Genomic DNA, 18,220 nt, shown 5'->3' with positions numbered 1-18,220 from the left:
CTTATTTCCGTTTAAATGTTAGCGCACAGCTGAAGTTTTCTGGACTGATACAAAAACAAGGTAAGAAATGTACATTAGAAACACGTTTGATGAAGTTTTCGACTGTACTTGAAAGCACCTTTATTTGCAACTTGTTTGTGACGTAACTTCCACGTACGCTCAAATAGTAGGACAGGGGGTATGGTCTATATGTCCATCCATGGTCTATACACGACTGAAACTTTTGGAAAGTTTTTGGCAGACATAATAAGAAGATACAGTTCACACCCTTAGAACAGGAATGGGCAGTTATGTAGGCCTACTACTGGAGGCAAAACTGAAGAATCCAGCTGCTGGTTTCACTGATGAGCACATTAATTTTTTCATATAGGCCTAGCCTATAGCCTAGCCTATAGCCTAGCCTACTGTATAGCCGAGTGAGAGGAAAACATGCCGTGCATACAGCTACTGGCCAGTAGGTGTGAGTGTTACATTGGTTTTCTCGACACTTATAATGTTTCTCCCTTCTGGCCCCACATCCCTAAGAAGGGCAATTATTATTGTCTGTCACTTCTACTAGCTGAATGTTTACTCTTTTCCTGTAGTTTATTTATTCTTACATTCTATTGCAAATGTCCCAGTCGCATAGAACAGTCCTAGAGCAGTTCAAGCTCATTTACTATTTTTAGAGTTGTTCTAAGGTCTATATTCTGTCTGTCTGTCTGTCTGTCTGTCTGTCTGTCTGTCTCTCTGGCTGCCACCAGAATAATGTTTCTTTTCAGGTTTTCAGAACCTGAACATTACCTTCAAATTTCACATGAACTTCTTTGGTATCATTATGCTTGATTTGAATATATGTCGGTTTTAACAAGATGTCATTTAAAGCATTTTTCATCAAATCCAGCAATAGCTTTTTCCTAATTGTGTTCATACTGCACGATTAATAATTTATTTACATGTAGCCTATTGTAATTCAGCTTCTCCAGAAATATAGTAAAGAATAGTACAGTTAGTATAATATAGTATTATATAATCTAGTAAATGATGGTAACGTGTGTGTAGTATGGTATGGTATAGTTAAACATGGGTCTATTGCATTATAGCATGGTAAAGTGTAGTACAAAATATGAGGTAAATGTAGTAACATTTTGCAGAAAAACGAAATAAAGCTAAACTAATATATCAGCAGTGGCGGCTCCTGACAATAATCTCAGGGGGGGCAATTGTTGCCATGATGGGAAATATGACCCAAAATTAACCTAAATCAGATCGCATATGACAATGTCATATTGCATTTAACTGTTTGTTTTTCCTGTTCATCTGGCATAACCACTCTGGCAACATTAGACAAGCATTGCACTGTACAGTATTTTTGGAAATTAAGTTAGTTAATTTCTTGAATAAAATTATTTTAGCTCTAAAATGATTAATTATCCGGCTGTGGCCATCACAGATAACTTGTCATCTACCAGTGTGCTCCTCAGATAGGCTTCCTTTAAAAGTTAGGAGACAAAAATGGATGCTGGCATAGCATGTGCAACATTAACAGTGCTAATCATCACATTGGTTTGGGTTACTACTGTCTACAGCACTTGGTAGGCGGGTTTATGTCGGACGGTGAAAGCAGCTGTCAGCTAAACGACGATCAACAGCTGATCACCGTTCAATAGCCGATCAGCTGTTGAACGGCGCTGGCTCGTATATGCAGATTGATGTTTAATGTTTGTTTTACCTTTTCTGAGAGATGATGCATAGGGGTGACACCCAAAGTTATCCATGCGGTCTCTGTGCTGCCATCAGGATGGATAAAAAGCCAGTATACAGTCCATATCATCATGCAGCGGCAGCAGGACAGAGCGTTAGCGCATTAGCATCCTGCTAGCCTCGTTAGCCGTTCAAACGAGCCCCGTGAAAATCCGCGTTTATAAGATCCCCCAATCCATCTTGGTAGATACTTGCTTGATGGTTACATTTTGTCTGGGAAAGACCTAGTCCGAGTCCGATCAAGTAAGTAGCTTGCCAGCCTAGCCTGAGTTGATATAAAGTTGTGTTGGTCTTGAATATGACCGCTCTGGGCTGCATACTGGACATGTGACTGTATCAGTCACTGTAATTGGTTTATTGTTTACTGTACGTATGACGACAACACGTTAGTGCGAGCACCCCCGGAACCCATAGAGATTGCATTGCGAGGCTTGCAGTTTGAAAAAAAAAAGTTTTACATTGATGTCTATGAGAGCGCTGGGGGCGATTTTCAACCAGCCCGACATCGCCCCAGAGTGACGGTACAGAGCACAGACGCTGATTGTACAATGATATTCAGACTTAGATGCAGGTAAAAACTGTATTGAAATCATAAATTATGATTATTAATACAAAAAAAACAAAAAAAAAACATTATTATTATTCATTATTATATTTTCGTTTTTTGCTGATATGGCTCAAGGAGGGCGGCGCCCTATCGCCCTCTATGGGCGAGCCGCCACTGTATATCAGTGATTCTTGAGAACCGGGTCTTCCATAAGTAACTGCTGTTATGTTTAAAACTAAAAATATTTAAAATTGTAGATGTTATTAGGGATTAAGAATAGAATGTCTGGAACACAAATATTCCCTTAAAATTTATTTTATCATTATTATGTCAAATATATGACACTTGTTATCTTATGACGTCCAAAACAGTGTGTCCACAGAGAGGGTTTCAATCTTTCATAATGCAATAAAACCTATTAAAAATTTACTTTAATGATTAAAAAGAGCTTTTTTCATCAAAAGCAACACTAAATAATCTCTCATATCAATAAAACAGTTTTTCTACAACACATTCATGTTTTATAAGGATTCTAAGTGGTGGGACAACTTTACTGTAAGTCAACACCGTCAGACATTTCATTATGTAAAATGTAATAAAATCAGGCGAAATAAGGGGCAGCTGTCACTTTGAAGGACCTCTTGTCAAATTCTACCTCTGCAGAGTACATTAGAGTCAGACAGGCTCTGATAAGTGTTGTAGTTTTAGAATATTTTACATTCCAAATCTTTAAAGTCCAGCGTCATAACCATGATACGTCAACACCGACTTACAATTTCTGAAGAAGTTATTTGAAATGTTTTGATCATTTTATTTTCCTGACGTAGTTCATACTAGCACCAATCATCAACAGAAAAACCAAATGGCTACTAGATAAATTCCATTTGTTATGTTTAAGAAACGTTAAATATGTCAACACCGTCAGACAGGAAATCTGACGGAGTTGACATCTGACGGTGGTGATGGGCCAATGACGGTAAAAAAAAAAAAGCTGGGAGGTTGTGTCAAAGCTTAGCTCAGTAGCTTAGTATATGTTGGATACATAGCCTACATGTCATTTAATTTGCCTAAATAAAGGGTTTGTATTTTTTCAACATTGCACCCTGTTTTGTCCCACTTCTCAAGAATCACTGATGTATTTATAATCAGTCATTATATCAGTGGTTGAGACAGAATGAGAATGTGATGATCCAAGAGTGAGGGTTAAATGCATTTCAGTCTGATTCAATGCATGTTAATGACATGCAAGAGCTGTTGTGCCCTGTACATGGCTTTCATTCTATTGCACTATTTCTTGCCAAAAGTCTTTATTTTCTTATACAGAATACAAACTACATTTATCACTGTGCTACAGATCTCTGACTTTCTCTGTTTTGGTGTTCAGTCTGGCTGCTTCTCTTCCACTACCTTCCCATATGCTTGATCAGCTTCAGTTTACTGAATATGTTTGTCAGTGTTCTCATCCCCCTTCATGCTTCCCTGTCTGAATTCTGTCCAATGACAAGAGATCCAGCCAAACACCGGAACAGTGTGCAAGGACAGGTTGATTTTACGCCAAGGTCTTGTGGGGAGGAAAATAATACCTTAGCCCTGTCACGGAGAAATCTCCAAACACTCTATTGGTGTGTCTCTGAAAGGCATCCTGTTTATACAGCCTGCTAAACACTCTCTAGTGTATCATAAACAAGAAACTATATGTAGCAACGCCACAGCTTGATACACAATAGTGTGGCCTTAATGGGAATCTTTTCCTTGCATAGAAAGAATAACGATGTGTCTATTAAACACAGCATGTACCAAATAAACAAGCATCTGCTGATGATATACAGATAAGACACATTGTGAATAGGACCCATCTGAGTTCTCTTTTCACAGAGTCAAACTTTTTAGCTTGCCTAGACTTGTGATCAGGAAAAACAGAAGTGTGGAAAAGCCTGATAGTAAAGATGATATGGGGTGAACTATGAAATCCTGGTTAAAAAAAGTACATTCCTGCTGTAAGCAATACACTGCCTTCAGTTTAGTATCTGTGTTGGCATTAGAATGATCCAAAATGTCTTTAAATGCATTATAACACGAGACCAGTGTTTTACATGATATTGCATTTGCCCTTAAATTATTCAAAACTTGTGTTAAGATCTTCAAAATGTTATCTCTCAAATTGTCTATTTAAAGAGGACCTATTATACTACTTTTCTGGTCTTAATTTCTTGTTTTACACTGCTATAGAGCAACCTGACACGAATCACATCACAAAAAACTATGTAGATTTTCGGGAAGCTCTTTCTCTTATTTTGGCGATCCAGCACGTCCTGTCAACACTTGAGTGTGTGTGCTTCGGCAATCTCCGCTCCCTCCGCCTGTGCTTCGGCCATCTCCGCTCCCCTCCCCCCTCCTGCAAACCCCACTCCGTTGTGATTGGTTACCTTCCTTCCGGAACACTTTCAGTGGCGGGAAGCGCGAGCATGGACCTATAAGGGCGCGAGGCAGACGCGAACAGGGAAGTGACAGCATTACCATACATGGAAACATCCGCGTGGTGACTTCACGAAGTTACATGCGACGTCACGAAGTTACAAAGGGTAGACCGCTTTGAACACGTGACTTCTCGACTGGCTAGAATAGTGTTTAGTGCTCGGCACAGACACCCCAGACGGTCAGCAGGGAATACGTCGAAATGCATGTAAGTCATTATTTGATCATTTAGTATGGTTAAGAATGACTATGAATCATCATAACAACGTTTATAGGTCATACAAGTCAAAAAGCATCATAGGTCCTCTTTAAACACATCTTGCAGCTATTTTGATATTTTATTCATATATTTATCATCCATTGGAGATAATGTGTGTCTTGGGTCAGCCTCATTCCTGGGGTCTCTCTGGGTTGTTTTGTGGGTCCCCTCCTCTTTTCTCTTTCTTCCATCTGACTCTGTCATTCATTCTGTCTTTGCCTCAGTCTGAAGCCCAGCTGGAGTTCAAAGTCATCTAAGCTTTGACTTTCCTAAATGCTTAATCCAGTGGTTCTCAAAGTGCAGCCCGCGGGCCAATGGCGGCCCGCATTGAATTATGAATTATTAAAAAAAAAAAATTATCATATTTTCATTTTTATTTTTTTATTGAAACGCACGGAGGGGATGCGTCCCCCGTAACAGTAAACACAGTACAGGGGTCGAAACACTTAAATATCCCTCTTAATTGTTTGTATTCATTCCCCACTTATTAAACTTGCGAAGTTCGGCTGGCCTCTGCCTCTCGTTGCAGACGGCTGGTCAGCCTCCCGCAGTGCAGCAGGCAGTGTAGTGGTCCCAATGTAAGTTGTTAGATAGTGAGCTTGTCAAGCCCAATACGATGCACTTTCTCACATTCAAGGTGAATTAGATTAGGTCAAGTGTCTAAGGATGGATGCTAACATTATCTGGTTTCTAACTCTTTTGCCTAAAGTTTAGCTAACAAACTAACGTTAGCTAGCTGCTGATAGCCATGGAACTATCTGCCTAGTTGACTGCTGATAGCCCACCCTGTTTATTTCCAATGTATAGTGTCATAATAGTTAACACTGCTGCTGCATCATGAGTAGTGAGTCCTACAAAAAAACACTCCAAAAGGTGATACGTTTTCAATGTGTAGAAAGTTTTGAACAATAAAGTAGAATAAATATTTGAATGCAATACAGAATGCCTCAGTGCCTTACTGATTTATATTCCATTCAATGGGAGCGAGTTGTCTTTTCCTTAACATTTCCACCATAAATAAATACAGAAGACACAAATTACTGCATAAAAATTAACCAAAATGCACAAAATGAAGTGTTCGAACCTCAAATTTTTATGGGGGACAACCCCCAGACTCCCGCTTTTAATGTGTGTTCCCCAATGTTGAAATGAGACCTAGCCCTTCATTTATTACTTTAAATGTGTTAATTACACAGTATTGGATGCTGACCAATACATGTAAACTGTAAAGACGCAAAGACGCTGGCCATTGAAATTATTTCAGTTTTATATATTTTTTTCCTTCGGCGGCCCTCGGTCCAATGTTGGGTTCCTAAATTGGCCCTCAGCTATCAAAAGTTTGAGAACCCCTGGCTTAATCTAACCCTCATCCATCCACATCTAGGACCACCCTCAACTGTTTTTAAATAATAAGAATAATATACGAATAATAATGATACATATTTTTCATTGAATGTATTCAAATTCTCAACTGTGGCTTGCCTTATTTGACCCCCTTTTCTGCTGTGGCAGTTTCTGTTGGGTCAGATCAAACTCCAAGCAGCACATTCTGTCAGCCAATCAGAATCAAGTGTCAGGGATCAATGGAAGGTAGGTAAGTCAAATGTATTGATAAGCTTATTATTTATGATTTAATTTTTTATCAGATGCATAAAGACATGCCAACAAAAAACAATCATTCCAGGAATGGAAAAAGTTCTTGACTCCTTTTATAAAGCATTTACTAGCCTAATGGTGATGGTTCCCTCCACCATATGACTTCTGGGTCCGTGTATAAAGTGTTATTTTGTATTAAGGGCTGAGTCCAAAGTGACAGAAAGGAATATACCGTTCGTAATTTCGTTTTACCGTTTTCCAGCTGGAATGCAGAAACGAAAATTCCATCCGAATTTTCCTTTCTTGTTTATTGGTACAAAACGAATAAACAAATATGACAGAACAAGGAAATGGGTGAAGGAAGGGTTTTGTTACTTTGTATTAAGAGCTTAGTCCCTATTTAAGGAGCTATTTTCTGTCCGATTTCCCTTTGTTGGATTCAGACATGAAAACAAATAAACGAGCCTCATTGGCTGTGCCACTGAGAGCTTCCTGCTGCTGTATTTCCAGCGTAAAAGTAGCCTTTATAATAGGATCATAGCATACACTGACCCATATAGCCTATGCCCTATTGAGCACAATCTGTGAAATGTATAGCCTACATGTTCGAATAAAATAATAGGCCACATATTTTATTTTTTTATTTAAGAACACGTTCTCACTCCCAACCACTCAACATTTCTCCCCAACTCGTCCTGTCAGTGTCCCTTTGAGTCACTTTTCGACGTGCATTAATATAGCCTACCTCTATAGCCAGTACTTTGGCAAGGCATGTACCAAGTGTGCCACCGCACAGGCAAGGACGGATTAACATGTCCACGAGCCCTGGACACAAACCAGCCATGGACCCCTACCAACACGCAATCACACACATTATAATGCAGCGCGCAGCCGAGAGAGAGAGAGAGAGAGAGATACGGAGACATGTCCCCAATCTCACTGCCGACTAACTGTAAAGTGAAACAACCGCCTCGCTCAGTTAGTTTCAGTCTACATCCGACACAATTAATATAATCACCACCAAAGCATGGACATCGTTAAAAAATAGCGATCTCATTCTTATTATCATTAGGGCTTTGATGCAATCTATAAAATCTGAACATTACGGAGGCAGTGATGGTGCGTAAAAGGACGGTGCAGTTGGCAAGATCTCCTCATACGCCTGCCACAGCAGATAAGCCACTGTAAGTCGATCGCTTTGTTGATTCATGCCTCTGACTCGTTGACTCGCAATATAATGAGTCGAGGCTTTTAATTCAATGCTGGGGATGTTGAGCTCTTTGGCGATTTCCCGTGCCTTTTTATAGCCTATAGGCTAGTCTCAGCCCACCGCGTTCTCTCTCCCAGCGGCCAGCGCAAAAACGCAGGTCCCAGCCGCTTCAGAGCGCACAACCTGTGTTCCACCCGAAAAAAGAAAAGAAACACAAGGTGGACACAGGCCCTTAAGCTGAATGACCGCTCTGGTAACGGGCATTCCCTTACTGGACGCCGAATATTAGACCCCAAATATAAGACGACCCGACTTTTTACGACCTAGGCCTACTTGTAGGGGAAACCCCCAGTCTTATATTAAAACCATCACCGCTGCATGTATTGGTGCAGTTTGTATTTATCATTGTAGCGAGTTGCGAGACAAGTGCAGACAGAGCTTTTTTTTCAGCACCCCCTGCTGAGAATATGTTCACGCGGCTATGTGCGCGTCTGTTTTATGTTGGTGAGCCTGAGTAAGTAGCCTATATTTTAGAGAAGTTTCACATCAGGCCAGCCTATTATGTAGCCTAGTGACGTGCCGAGTCCTTTTATTTATTTATTTTTGCCTCGCACCCAGCCGAGAGTCAAGCAGCTCCGACGTCAGCATGTCATTCAAATAGGCTGCTGCATCCAAATCATCCCGCAATTACCAATTTGATACCAGAAAAGTTGCCAGCGTGTCTGTTTCTCCCCAGCGCACAGCAAATGAGATATATATTTAGGCTACTATTGTTATTATAAAAAGTCACGCAAGAGAGACGATAAACAAACATAATGGTCAGTTATCATTTAGAGTAGATGGCAAGATGATAAGGCAGATTCTTTGGAACAACTAAAAAAGGCAAAAGTTGATGATGATGTGAACAACTTGTTTGTGCTTTAAAGTCGCCAGAACGCAAGAAACAAGTCTTTGAGGCTCCTGGGGGAGGACCCCCAGACCCCTGTTATTGTACAGACACTAAATAAACGTGCCACACCGAGTTTTAATGAAACACACGCATAATCTATTTTCTGGCTATACGTTATAGTGCAGCACCCCCATATTGGCCAAGCCCCTCCTTCGCCCCGGTGGAGAAAAAATCCTGGCACCGTGCATGATGCTAAAGGCAAACCATCCCGTTCTAGGACCGCCACAAGATCGACTTGTGCGTGGAAAGGAAGACAAATCTTTCCTCTCTTCTGGTTGAGAGACAGGAGTCCGTGACGATGGCCAATACAGCGGTATACCAGGATGATTGCAACCTGGTTGTACAACGCTATGATTGTCGCAGCCGTTAAAATGAGGCTATTGATTTTCTGTTTACAAAGATGTCTGAATTGTTTATTGTTTATGAAAATAGACATTTTGAATTGAAATGATATTGATGATAATGATATTATATAGTACTGTTTATGCCTAGACTGCTTTGTTTTTTGTGGGCGGGCTTTCCGCACCGACCAGGTAGGCCAGGTGTGTGTTGGTCATGATGAAAAATAAATGTCAAGGGAAAGAGGCGGTGGTTTAAAAAAGTATTTCGACCGCTTATTAAGTTCACTCGTTGCTTAAAATGGCTTATTCGTTTCCCATATATTTTGCTTTATTTACAAGACAGTTTTTCTCTTTTTTGAGTTGTAAAATAAAGGCAATAATTTTTTGAAGTCGCGAGTGCTTGGAGATTATTGGAAGCTAGTCGAGCTGACCTCGCCTTCTGTACCCACGGCTGTACCCAAAGAACAGCCGAGACAATGATACTGTCATACTTCAGAATGTATAACAGGTTTCAACATGTGAAAATAAAGTGACAGCTGCGCTAACTTGATCAGGTAGCCTAAGGTCAATATTTTTACAGTTGTGAATGATGATGCTTTATTATTCTACTTGTTAAACATGAAGGCTATTGCACCCAGATTACACGCGCACAAAAGTAAAGCTGCGTGCGTGTGTCCTTGATTAATGCACGTGCACGTCAATGAGCAGGGCCTCTTACCTCCCCCCCCCCCCCACACACACACACCTGCCACGGACCTGTCTATAGCCTACTCATAACGTCTATAATCCACGAGCCGAGACCGCAGGGAGGACCACACCACAGCTGGTCGCCCCAATGGCTTTTTTTTTTAATTTTACCTAGCAATGGCAAGACCACAGGTCTGTTTTTATAATATTGTTAGCGAGAAATATTGTTAGTGAGAAATATGCATTAGGCTATGATCGCCCGATCAGCGTTGGGTCAATCAACTCTGAGCGTGTTCACTCTGGGTTGAGCGCGTGCGTAAAAGCCATAGTCAATGGATCGCTGATAACATGTTTCACCATGGAAACAAGAGAAACAAATGCTTGATCCTAAAACACTCCTGTTAATAAAACAAAGAATGATATATGCCTATACACCTAGGTTTATTAATCTGAATGTAGAGCATGTTCACGATGTGTAAGGTGGCCGCCTATATGAACGACAAGAGGGCTGAGAACAAGGCTACTGATCAGATAAATGATCGATCAAACGTAAAATCATCAGGAAATGTTAAAAACATGGAGATTTCTATGGAGTGATTTTGCTTTAAACTGTACAGGGACGCGTTGTGACAGACAGTGACTCTTTCTGCAGCGTAAAGTGAAAACAAACTCAGAGTAGGTCTAACCATCTATCCAGCAGGTTATAGTCACGGCGTATGTTGCGGCTTTGGCGAGGTGTTCACTCCTGTTATGGACGCTATTAAAGCTAAACGTGACGTTTAAAAAAAAAAAATAATCAGGAAAAAATCATATTCACAAATTAAAAAATTAACAATGGTCCGACCTTTTATTATGTCCAACCACGCATTTTATTTAGAGGTTGATTATAGCCTATTTAGGCTTATTATGTGCTGCTTTCTGAGTTCCCTACTTTCTTATTGCAAGCTGAAGATAAATGTATCAGTTTTCGATCATTTTATAAAGGTTACTTTTACTCTGGAAATACAGAAGTATTTGAAGAATTGAATGTAGGAAATAAAACCTCTCCGTTCTTCCGTTTCCTTTCTGTCACTTTGGACTCAGCTCTTAATACAAAGTAACAAAACCCTCCGTTCACCCATTTCCTTGTTCTGTCATATTAGTTTTTCGTTTTGTACCAATAAACAAGAAAGGAAAATTCGGATAGAATTTGTTTCTGCATTCCAGCTGGAAAACGGTAAAACGAAATTACGAACGGTATATTCCTTTCTGTCACTTTGGACTCAGCCCTTAATACAAAATAACACTTTATACACGGACCTTTCTGTCACTGGCTTGACTTTCATTTATAGATCCACTAAAATAGGATTTGAACAAAATGTTGAGCTCAAAGGGAATCAATTGGTTTGAACTCAGTTGGCAACACATATCTCTGCACACCTTGCATACTTATCAGTGGAAGTGTTACAAAGAGTGGGTTAAATGTCATAAAAAGGATAATGAGATGGCTTTGGGTGCTTTTTTGATGTGTCATTACCGTACAATACGATTTTTCTTAAACATTATTATAAAAGGCCTGAATCTGTCATGGTCTGTCTTTGTCTTGTCTTGTTTTGGTGGTTCCCCATGTTTCCTGTTTTATTTTGGTATGTCTGTATTGTTCCACCCCATGTCCTGTCAAGTTTCCCTCCTGTGTGATTGCTGCTCCCTCCCCTTATGTGATACACCTGTCTCTCGTTGTCTACCCTGTCTTGTGTGTGTGTGTATTTAACTCCCTGGCTGTGGCTGTGTCTTGATTCAGGGGTTGCGGTCTTGGAACCGGCCTCGTAGGCTGCATTTGAAGACCGATTGCGTCATAGCGGCGCGCAAAGGCTGTCCCATTTGCAAGGCTCCTTGCAAGGCTCCTCATATGCGGTCGTGAAATGCAGCCTTCGTTTCACGGTTTTGAAGCAGTTTTGAAGGCTGCATCAGATGTATCCTTCGTGGCCCAACATATCCCAAGATTCATTGCGTTTTTTTCAGAGATTGCATAAAATAAAATAAAAAATAACAAAACAGCAACGTGTTGCTCCATCTTCTTAACTTTTATCTTCCTTTCTTTTTTTCTTGTACTTTTTTTTCTTTTCGTCTGGTAGACAACTTATTTTTCTTTTTTCCTCCGCTGACAGGGCTGTCTCCGTTGGCAGCAATCAGGGTTGCTAGGCAGCACAGGAGCGGCGAGTCGTCACGCAAGGTAACGGCTTGTTACGTAAACCGGAAATGCTCGTAAACGGAGACCTGCGGAGACCGTCTCGTTTAACAAGGCTCGTTGGCCTTAAAACCGGCCTTAAAATCGGCCTTCATAGGCTATAGCCTTCATAGACCGCGAGACTGCGTCCTACCAAGTGCGTGGTCTCTGAATCAAGACACAGCCTGTGTCTTGATTCAGAGACCACGCACTTGGTAGGACGCAGTCTCGCGGCCTATGAAGGCTATAGCCTATGAAGGCCGGTTTTAAGGCCAACGAGCCTTGTTAAACGAGACGGTCTCCGCAGGTCTCGGTTTACGAGCATTTCCGGTTTAAGTAACAAGCCGTTACCTTGCGTGACGACTCGCCGCTCCTGTGCTGCCTAGCAACCCTGATTGCTGCCAACGGAGACAGCCCTGTCAGCGGAGGAAAAAAGAAAAATAAGTTGTCTACCAGACGAAAAGAAAAAAAAGTACAAGAAAAAAAGAAAGTAAGATAAAAGTTAAGAAGATGGAGCAACACGTTGCTGTTTTGTTATTTCTTATTTTATTTTATGCCATCTCTGAAAAAAACGCAATGAATCTTGGGATATGTTGGGCCGCGAAGGATACATCTGATGCAGCCTTCAAAACCGTGAAACGAAGGCTGCATTTCACGACCGCATATGAGGAGCCTTGCAAGGAGCCTTGCAAACGGGACAGCCTTTGCGCGCCGCTATGACGCAATCGGTCTTCAAATGCAGCCTTCGTAGGCTGCAATACCCATGCAATACCTGAATCAAGACACAGCCCAAGTGTGTCATTGTTCTGTGTCTTTGCATTGTACCTGTTGGTGAGTCTGTCCCTGTATTCCATGTGCCTTGCCTTTGTGCCTTTTTTGCGTTTCTGGAGTTTTTGTGTTTTTTTGGACAATAAATTTACCCTCACGTGAAACTTTCTGCATTTGGGTCCTGCTTGCCTGTCTGCCTGTCGTCACTGTAACAGAATCCCTTAGCATGGAAATAGGTTTAATGTTTACAATGTCCATGCCCCTGAGACCTGCAGCCATGTCTGGGGCCTATTGCATAAAAGTGGAATAAAGACATCCAGGATGATTGATAAAGCCAGCCTTGACAAAGTCTAGCCTGGGCACTTTGGATTAGTCAGTTGCATGAACGCCAATCCAGGATGTAAAGGGGCTGCTTTGTCAAGCCAGGGGCCTATCCGAAAAGTCCAATCTCCTAACCTATAAGCCTCCTTTCCTATGCCTTAACCCCTAAACGTCATCGGGGTTAAGGAGAGATGAAAGGTGCTTCCTATCGAACATAGGAAAGGACAGCACTGTTTCAAATGAATTCGACTCCACTTTTCCTAACCGACGTCATTGCGCGACGGCGAGTATTGCTGACGTGAGTCACTAGCGTGAAACTACACTATAGCCTATTCTCCGAAAATTGACCACAACAAGCGCTCGTTTGATCCATGCGTTCTTTTCATATTGATTTTAATCAGGTTGTCGCCAACAGAGTGAGAATCACTCCCATATATCCCAATTCACATGTGGAATAAAAAGAGGCTACACTTGTGTTGATGTTGAAATGAACTGCCCCCAGTAACTTCATTAAATGTGAAGTTGGTATTTTATTTTCTTATGGTGTAAATTATGTGCTACGAAAATAACTATTATGATGTTGGTCTTTTATGAGTTCTTTATTATCTTTAGCCTGTGTGTGTGTGTGGGGGGGGGGGGGGGGTATTTTGTTTTAGCCGAGTTAAATCTTCCTCTCTTCTCCTCTCTTCTGTTTTACCTCTCGTTCGTATTCGTGTAGAGTCGGTAAACTCCGGCGGTGGCCTGTTGCTTTAAATCTTGCCGCCGTAAAGGATTATGGGATACCACTATCTCCTTTCCTTTAGCATAGGTTGGTCAGGAGTAACCTATGCTAAAGGAGGGTTAAAGGATGAATCGAGGCTCCTTTCCTATGCCTTTCCTAAGCATTTGGAGAATTCGGATCACCTATCCGCCGAGTACTTCCGGTTCATCTCGATAGGAAAGGAAATTTCCTATGCAAAAAAAAGTTTTCGGATAGGCCCCAGGTGCAAGTAATTCTGTTAAGTGCCAGCCCACAGCTTTCAGAAGTAGACCCAAAGATCGAACACAGATTTACTGATGGAAAAATGGAAAAGACGGCCCATTTTCCCACAATGCCTTGCTAGTTTAAACCATAAGTCAGGGGGCAGTTAATTTCATACAGGACATGTATTCTCTGCCAAATGATCTTGATGTCCCTGCATTGTTTTATGATAAAATAGTTGACAGTGAGCAGTCTGAAGGTGCATCTAAAATAATTAATATCATGGAAAGTCCATTCAAAAAGTGAAACTTTCATAGATTCATTACACAAAGTGAAATATGTCAGGCCTTTTTTTTGGATGATTGATTGATCATGGAATAAAAAAATCCAGTATCTCAAAATATTAGAATGTTACATACAACCAATCAGAAAAAGGATTTATAATACAGAAATGTCGGCCTTCTGATGTTTATTCTAGATTAATTTCACTTCATGTGTTATGAATTTCTAGAATATATTTAAGTTTCACTTTTTGAATTCAATTACAGAAAAAAGGAATTTTTCATTGATATTGAATTTTGTTTCAGATGCACCTCAATATAGTGATAAGTACAAAGTGAATTTATTTGACCCACACTTGCAACGTCATCTGCCATCGATAATCAATTGTATAAATATAGCCTGCAATATGAACATCAATTATTATAATTTATATCATTGCATCTTAATCTAATTAAAATTAAGTTAATTATAAAGGTTAAATAAATAAAAAATAAGAACTAGGCCTATTTAACTAAATGACAATGCAGTATTTTATGTGGTACCTTAAAACAGGCTAATGAAAATAAAGCAAAACACGGAAGATCATGGAATAACTGCTTAACACCTTGATTTCAGATCGGAGTGACAGCTGACTGAGCCAATCAGGCAACAGAATAAGTTTATTCTTTACGTTTAGCCTGGTCCCGACCAGGCTAAACGTAAAGGATAAATCTCCATGGTAACTTATGTCCCTCCGCTTTTATGCAACCGGATCATGGCTAACGCAAGCCAGGATAACCGAAATATCCTAGGTTAATCCCTTATCCTAGTTTTATGCAATAGGCCCCTGGTCTGTCTGGATATATTGTCTAATAAAGCTTGTAAAACATGTTCCCTGTGAGGCACAATCAAGCTACAAACATCTTGTTCTTCAGGAGGACAACCTGGGCTATTAGAATATACATGATGCAGTGATGTCAGTTGAATGTCAAAATAGTTATGGGACCATGAAGACAAAAAAAAAAGCGAAAATAAAATGACACCCAAATGAATAATAAACATGCATTTCTAAGGCCCAAAACACTTCTCCTGTGTGTTCAGAGTTGAATAATAAGTCCATACTTTCTGTCCCTTATACATACTGTAGATACAGGCCTTTTACAAGTTCCAAACACATCAGATCGGGCCGCAATCGTCTAAATTAGGATTTTCCGACTTTATTACATGTCCCTGAAGTGACTTGACAGATGAAATGAGGTTCAATGTTCATTTTGTCATATAGACATTGAAACTCAGGAACATCTTTTTTTATAATTGTAATATTGTGAAGCTTTTTTCGGACAGAATTCATGAGCGGTTAGTTAGGAAGCATGTAATACCTGTATTTGAGTATCATATGTTAAATGTTGGTATTTTTATGCAAAACAAAGAGGTTGAATATTTGTGTAATACTATTTTGATTATATGTAATTTTTATATCCACTAATGTTTCTTTAAAGTTACTGCAAATTCTGTTGCTTTTGAAAATCATTTTTTCAGTCTTTAAAAAAGGTGGAAACAAGAAGTGCTACATTTATAAAATTTTAATTTATTTAATTCCATTTTTTGTTTTATTGTTTTGTTGTCTTTGATTATCTTATCCTGTTTGTCACGGTCACAGCTTAGCAAATTATAAAATGTAATGGAAAACGTCTGTTTTTGTTGTAATTGAAAACTTTGAATAAAAAAATATCTCATTAAGTACGTGATGACATTGGGGGGAGGAGGGGAGAGACAGCTAAATGCACTTTATTTATTCTTGACTAGTCAAGAAGACCTAGGAAGTACCTTTCTGATTGGTTGAGAAGCAGGTAACAAGCAGGGTAAACGGAGAGCTAACATTTGCAATTCAAAAGTATAATTTTGGTTGATGTGAATGCCATGTGCATTGTAGGTGTTTGGTTGAAGTGGACAAATTCAAAGTTTAAAACTTAAGCAAATTTGTTCCATTGGAAAAGCTAAAACTCTCCAACCTAACAGCCTGCCTGTCTCACATATCTCCCACCCCCATCAATCTCCCTTGTGCTAAATCCACACTTCCCTCTTGTACTTGAGCTCTGTCACACAACCTGGCAGCGTGTGTGTGTGTGTGTGTGTGCTCAGTCTGACAATGGATTACTCATTGAAAAGCAGACAGGCAGAGCTCACGCCAGACAAGTTCAAACAAAGCCCCCCCCCCCACCCCCCCCCCCCCCACTCACACACACTCACCGTACCATATCAGTGAAAGACAAAGTCAGGCTTCTTCTCCCTTCTGTCACCTTGACACTCGAGAGGAGGAGCTGAGTGAAACCGAGACGAAGTGGACTGAGTGAACTGTGGGGCACTTTGAAGGGTGTGTTCATGTGTGTGTACTGTAGGCATATAAAAAAAGAAAGAAAGAGAAAGAGCAGGAAGTGGGGAAGAGATAACAGAGAGAGGCTAAAACTTTGGAGCATGTGCAGAATGTGAGTGCAGGTGAAAGGCCCAAAGAGTGGGAGAGGCAGGTGTGTGTGTTAACAGGCAGGATGGGGCCGCACAGACAGCTTGTCATCTGTCTGTCAATAGCAGACGATGGGATGTTCTTCACACCTGGCCAACGCATGTCAACTTTCATGTCAAGTCAACTTTATTTGATATAGCCCACAATCTCATCACATGCCCCAATGGGCTTCACAATAGAAGAAAACTAAAAAGCTATGTGGGTTTTTTGTTTTCTTTTATTGGGTGAACCATAAGCAGACAGTTAAAGTACACAGAGAGTAGACAGTAAAAACAGTACACAAAGAATGCATAAGGCAAGTTATAAGGATAAAACATCAAAAGAAATTATGAAAAACAGAAGCATACTAACAAATGAAAACTAGTTATGGTTGGTGAAACGCAAGAGGGAAAAGATAGGTTTTTGACTTTAAAAGTCTCATACAGATTTTTTTTGTGAAAGATTGATTCACTACAGTTCATCTAGACATATGAAAATAAAAATAAAAAAGCTTCTGAAAAAAAAGCGTATTTTTTAGTGTCATGGTTTTGGCCAACAAAAAAACGAATAGGTAAGATTGCAGCAACAAGCAATTCAGTGTGTCACTATAAACTCTAAAACAATTACAGGAAAATGAAATAAAACAGTGTTGTAAGGAATGGGGTGGGTGGATTATGAATCATTTGGATACCGCCCCCCGTTTGCGTCTGGCCACATCGCCTCATCGACATCACATGCAATGTCATCCTTTGAGAACCAACAGCAAAAATATTCCTGATATCCAGTCGAAATGTCCTAATTATGGAGCTATTGTGTAGGTGAACTCTCTGCCCATGCTCCTATATTGTTAGGCCATGATCTATAACACGGTCCACTCAGTGACCCTGTCTACGTCTGTTGCCTTCTTTGTCCTCGTCCTCCTGCCGCTCTCTGTTGTCCTCTTCCCCTCACTCTTAGGCCCCTGTTTCCACCTGAGATTATGATGATTTTGGTAATCTGATCACAAGTGGCCAGCTCTCAGTCCGTGTGTTCACACCTGTCTGTCCACATGTGACTTCTTTGTCCAGCTGTGATCGGACACCATTTAACCGCTTTGTATGTAAATCAACACGTACATAATTTCCGTTTGCATTGCTGTTTTTAACCGGTGGAGTTCAAACAAGTAAACATTCAGGGCTGTACAGTGCCACAGTTTTTGCCGAATGCTTACAAACATGTTGCAGGCTTTGGCTCACTGTGTCAAAACTTAACACACAGGCCGAATAGGACAAAGCACATGGAGATAAACTTCTAACTTATACGGCAAAATGAAACTCTTGAAACAAAACCTAACAATCCCATTTCAAAACTGTTTTTAGCATCAAAACAATACACACATGCACTTTTGAATGACTCT

Source organism: Ammodytes marinus, assembly GCF_949987685.1.
Source record: "Ammodytes marinus genome assembly, chromosome: 7".
NCBI lineage: Eukaryota > Metazoa > Chordata > Actinopteri > Uranoscopiformes > Ammodytidae > Ammodytes > Ammodytes marinus.
Note: the sequence above shows the minus strand (reverse complement) of the source record.